General features: G+C 55.6%; 1 long non-coding RNA gene across 1 annotated transcript; it reads right to left on the reverse strand.

The window, feature by feature from the left end:
• Positions 1 to 337: 337 nt before the first annotated feature.
• LOC115836996 lies at positions 338 to 5491 on the reverse strand. The gene is made up of 3 exons (XR_004032056.1): positions 5450 to 5491; positions 1056 to 1200; positions 338 to 787 (listed from the first exon to the last, which is right to left on the reverse strand). It is a non-coding gene; the product is annotated as an uncharacterized LOC115836996 (long non-coding RNA).
• Positions 5492 to 5813: the final 322 nt, after the last annotated feature.

A 5813-nucleotide genomic window follows, 5' to 3' on the forward strand; every position in this document is an offset into this window, starting at 1 on the left:
CCTGAGGTCAGGAGTTTGAGACCAGCCTGACCAATATGACAAAACCCCATCTCTACTAAAAATACAAAAATTAGAGGCCAGGCATGGTGGCTCACGCCTGTAATCCCAGCACTTTGGGAGGCTGAGGCGGGTGGATCACCTGAGGTCAGGAGTTCGAGACCAGCCTGGCCAACATGGAGAAACCCATCTCTACTAAAAATACCAAAAAATAGCTGGGTGTGGTGGCGCATGCCTGTAATTCCAGCTACTTGGGAGGCTGAGGCAGGAGAATTGCTTGAACCTGGAAGGTGGAGGTTGCGGTGAGCCGAGATCACGCCATTGCACTCCACCCTGGGCAACAAGAGCAAAACTCTGTCTCAAAAAAAAAAAAAAAGCATGGAGCTCAGAAGGGCCTACTGTTTCTGCCAATAGGATGCTGCCCCGAGAAGTCCACCCGCCTGGGGTGGAACTGGCCATGGCTCTGCCTTTGGACGTGGACTTGGGCAGGATTTCCATTGCTTCCAGTGGAAGCAGGTCAACTCTTGGCTGCGCGCCTCATTCCCCAGCACTCCCTGGACTGGCAGATTCTCCCTCAACTCTGGGGATGGGGTGGACCGGCCTGTGCCATGCCCTGAAGGGAGGCTTCTGCTTCCAGCAGCAGGCGCAGGGCCGCTCCTTTCAGAAGGGCCGCCGTGGGGAAAGTCATTGTGCTTGTGAATGAGGCTCCTCGAATCATTCCAGCAGTGGAACTGGGCAGCGTCCTCCACACAGAGTTCAGAGTCTTACCTGAGCAGTGGTTACTGAAGATCTCAATTTGAAACAAACAGAAAAGACGAGAAATATTTATGGCAGAAGTAAGGAATTGAAAGGCAAAATACAAACCCGGCCACCCAGGCTCTATTCCTGTGAGCCTCCTCCCAAGGCGAGGAGAGGACCACACAGTAAGCAGCCCCCCCAGGGGCCTCCCTGCTCCGACCCTCCCAGGAAAGAGGACTGGGAGGAGATGGGAGCCCCCAAGTCTCTGCTCCGCACCTCCTTCCCACCACACCCCTGCCAGGGTCGCAGCCATTCCTCACCCTCTCCTGGTTCCAGAAGGCCTGTCATCCTTGGCCTGGACGTCCACCTGTGCCAGTCGAGCCCTGCGGTTAAGAGCACAGGCTCAGTGCTCTCACTTGCTCCAATATGAACTGGGCTCCAAGGGCCGAGCCTTGGTTTCTTCATCTGCAAAATGGGGGTAGTTTTAATTCCTACTTGGGGAGCCTGCTTTCATAACTGACTGGGAAATGCCCAGAGCACTTAGCCCAGTGGCTGCTTGGAGTGCAGGTGTCAGCTCAGCCCCTCTGGTCTGAAAGCAACAGGCCGGGCTGGGGAAGAACCTGAAGTGGGGTCCTGGGAAGGGGTGGTGGGAAGAGGGGAGCAGAGAGCAGTTTGCATCCCCGGGCCCAGAGGGGAGGACAGTTTGCATCCCCTGGCCCGGAGGGGAGGGCCAAGGTACCACTCAGGCCCGGATATGCAAATTGCAAAACCAAGTTAGACTTCAGAACGCCCCCATGAAGGGCCAGGCACGGTGGCTCACGCCTGTAATCCCAACACTTTGGGAAGCCAAGGCGGGAGGATCACCTGAGGCCAGAAATTCGAGACCAGCCTGGCCAACATGGCGAAACCCATCTCTATGAAAAATATAAAAATTAGCCTGGTGCGGTGGCACGTGCCTGTAATCCCAGCCACTCAGGAGGCTGAGGCAGTAGAATTGCTTGAGCCTGGGAGGCAGAGATTGCAGTGAGCTGAGATCGCGCCACTGCACTCTAGCCTAGGCGACAGAGTGATTAAAAAAAAGTAGTATGAAAAAGATGACGGCCGAGCACAGTGGCTCACGCCTGTAATCCCAGCACTTTGGGAGGCCGAGGTGGGTGGATCACCTGAGGTCGGGAGTTTGAGACCAGCCTGGCCAACACAGTGAAATCCCATCTCTACTAAAAATACAAAATTAGCCAGGTATGGTGGTGCATGCCCGTAATCCCAGCTACTCAGGAGGCAGAGTCAGAATAATCGCTTGAGCCCGGGAGGCGGAGGTTGCAAGCCAAGATCGCACCATTGCACTGCAGCCTGGGCAACGAGACCAAAACTCCATCTCAAAAAAAAAAAAAAAAAAAAAAAAAGAAAGAAAAAGAAAAAGATGAATTGCTAACAGTGTTGGAGCAAGTGGACAGTCATCTTGGAAAATAATAAAGTGGAATCCCTCCCTACCTTTAAAAAAAAAAGAAAAAAAGCACTCCTGTATGTAAAGTGTTCTGGGAGAGATGGGGCTCACAGGACTAAGCGAGGCCAAGAGGCCAGGGCTAGGTGAGTGGGATTCTGAAGGGAAGGGCAGTGGAGAGCCAGGCCCAAGGGGGCCTGTGGGATGATGCAAAGGAGTGGGAGGATGAGCCCCAAGAAGGGAAGGTGGGGGTTGGGTGAGAAGAGGGACTTCGGAGAAGGAGACGTGGTCTTTGGTGAGAAGCCTCCTTTGGGAGAGAAATGAGGCTGAGGAGTTCTGAGCAGGTTTGAGTGGTTTGAGGAACTGGAGAGAGAGCAGCTGGGGAGCTGTGAGCCCAGCAGGGGCCTGGGTGTGGGGCAGGACGGACGGTCGAGCAGGTGGGAGGATGAGGTGAGGGTCCAGGCCAGCCTCTTCTCATCTCCAGCACCCCTCCCTTCGGGACTCGGTGGGAAGTTGACACACATACTTTGAACACAGCTGGAACCACCGGGCCTGGACTGAAGTGGAGTTCTGGCTCCTGGTTCCATGGCTGGCTAGCAGACGCTGGGACCCCCAGAGTCCATAGACCACAGGGACCCGTTTCTGGACAACCTCACGCGCCTGGCCTGCTGGACAGCGAGCAGCTCCTCAGATGGTTGCCGAGTGCACTTCTGCCCTATCAGCTTCAGGGGATGGAGACTGCTGCGGTCACGGTGTTGTAAGCAAGGGGACAGGCGCTCAGACAGTCCTTCCAGTCAGCCATTCAACAAACGCCAGAGAGGTCCAGGCGCCAGGGACTCAGCCCTCTGCTCAAGGGCCTCTGGGCTGTGAGGGCACCAGCTGTCAGGGCTGTGAAAGTTATCTGTTTACACAGCCTGTTGCCCACCTGCCCCCCCATATCTAGACTCGTGGGGAGGAGCCTTTGAGGTGCTGCAGTGCAGCCAGCCCAGCAGTGCCAGCTCCACGTGGAGGCCACCTTCCCTGACTCCATTGATTGTTTCAAAAAAAATAAAAACAAAGTCTTGCCCTGCCGCCCAGGCTGGAGTGCAGTGGCGCAACCTCTGCCTCCCAGGTTCAAGCAATTCTCCTGCCTCAGCCTCGCGAGTAGCTGGGATTACAGGAGCCCACCACCACACCTGGCTACTTTTTGTATTTTTAATAGAGACAGGGTTTCACCATGTTGGCCAGGCAGGTCTCAAACTCCTGACCTCAGGTAATCCACCCACCTCGGCCTCCCAAAGTGCTGGGACTACAGGCATGAGCCACCGCGCCCGGCCCCGACTCCATTGTTGATGGTAGTGGCTGCTGCCATTATGCCAGCTGCAGCAGGGAAGCACAGCTGGGGCTGCACACTCCATGGAGCCACTGGGAGCCTTACCCCTTCTAGGTTGGGATGGGAGCTCTCCGTGCCTCTGCAGCCACCAAAACTGCAGCTGCAGACCAAGGCCTCCCGCTCCAGGAGGGTGGGGCTACTGCCGCCCAAACTGCAGTTGTGGATTTGAGCCTCCTTGTGCTCTTGGGCTCTTGGGCTCTTGGGGGAGCCAGGAAGAGGCAGGATCTGCCCTCCTGGGTGCAGCTGCAGCCACTGGACCTATGACTGCAGACCTAAGCCTCCTGCTCCATGAAGCAGGCAGGAGCTGGGGACAAGTGGGAGCCCTTCCTCTTCTCGGTTGGTGGGGGCGGGAGCTCCCAGGTGCAGCTGTGGCTGCCCTCCCAGATGCAGGACCTGGGTGTCTCTGCAGCCTGCATCCTTGGGTGCCCCAGAAAGGATCCCCCAGTCTCTGCAGGCTCAGGGGTGTCTGTTCCCACTGCCTGGCCTCTCTCAGCTCCCACTACCCTCTCCCATCTCAGAACAGGGTTGGGGCCAAGCCCTGGGGCCATGAATGGCAGCGGGAGGCAGACAGTCCTGGGTGGGAGTGGGCAGGGTCCGCAGTAAGTCCTCACCTACAAGCCAGGGAGGGCCTAAAGGCTGGGGGCCAGGCTGCCAGTCCTGCAGACCTGAGTGGGGACTTGTGGTACCTCTTCCTGGCCTGCCCATGGCCACCCATGGACCAGTTGGCAGGCACTTCCTCCCCTCTGTGGTCCATAAAAGCCCTGGGCTCAGCCAGAGCAGACCAGAGGATGGAGAGGGCAGAGAGATGATGACGGGACAACCAGCTGCAGAGAGGAGTGCTCTCTCTGCTGACAGCTGCAGACGATGGGACGACCAGTTGCAGAGAGGAGTAGTACCCTTCTCCCTGAGAGCTGCAGAGACAACCTGCTGGCACAGAGGAGCTACCCTGTCTACTGAGAGCTTCAGAGACCTGCAGAGATGGCCGAATGACTTGCCTGTGAAGAGGAGCCACCCTCTCCAGGGCCTCCTCTCTGCTGACAGCTGAACACTTGACGGGACGACCTGCCTACAGAGAGGAGCTGTTCTAACACTAAATAAAAATCTTTGGCCAGGCATGGTGGCTCACGCCTGTAATCCCAGCACTTTGGGAGGCTGAGGTGGGTGGATCAAGAGATCAGGAGATCGAGACCAGCCTGACCAACATGGTGAAACCCCGTCTCTACTAAAAATACAAAAATTAGCTGGGCATGGTGACGCGTGCCTGTAATCCCAGCTACTCAGGAGGCTGAGACAGGAGAATCGCTTGAACCCGGGAGGCGGAGGTTGCAGTGAGCCAAGATTGCGCCGCTGCACTCCAGCCTGGGCAACAGAGCGAAACTCTGTCTCAAAAAAAAAAAAAAAAAGTCTTCAGCCTCCACTTGTCTGCGTACCTCATTCTTCCTGGATGCAGGACAACAAAAACTCAGGCAAAGGCACTGGCCAGAGATTTCCAGCCAGAAAAATCAACACCCCAGAGATCCTGTAACATTGTGACTCTGCCGGAGGCTGGGAAGCGCACCCTGGTGGTGAAGAGGAGTAAGGAGCATGACAGCAACTGACACACTCTCTCCTTGGATGTGAGGCTTGGCCTCCTGGGCTGTAAACATCCTTATCTGAAAAATGGGAAGAAACACTCACTTCATCCGGCTGTAGTGAGGATGAAATGAATGAACATGTGTCAAGAACTCAGCACAGGCCGGGCGTGGTGGCTCACACCTGTAATCCTAGCACTTTGGGAGGCCGAGGCGGACAGATCATGAAGTCAGGAGTTGGAGACCAGCCTGGCCAACATAGTGAAATCCTGTCTCTACTAAAAAAAAAAAAAAAATACAAAAAAATTAGCCAGGCATGGTGGCACGCACCTGTAGTTCCAGCTACTCGGGAGGCTGAGGCAGGAGAATTGCTTGAACCCGGGAGGTAGAGGTTGTGAGCTGAGATCACGCTGCTGCGGTCCAGCCTGGGTAATAGAGAGACTCTGTCTCAAAAAAGAAAAAGAAAAAAGAACTCAGCACAGTGCCTGGCGCAGAGGAAATGTCAGCTAAAATTATAATGATGACTTCACATGACTCTCCTACACTAAAACATGTTTAAAAGCAGAAGCCAAGGAGCTGTGTGGTGGGAAAGGCCTGGAAACGGTCTACAGCAGAGCTTCGCAGAGTGTGGTCCCTGGAACCTGTTAGAAATGCCTACTCCTGGGCCCCACCCCAGAGCTGCTGAACCAGACTA

This window comes from Nomascus leucogenys, chromosome 10 (assembly GCF_006542625.1).
Source record: "Nomascus leucogenys isolate Asia chromosome 10, Asia_NLE_v1, whole genome shotgun sequence".
Classification (NCBI taxonomy): Eukaryota; Metazoa; Chordata; class Mammalia; order Primates; family Hylobatidae; genus Nomascus; species Nomascus leucogenys.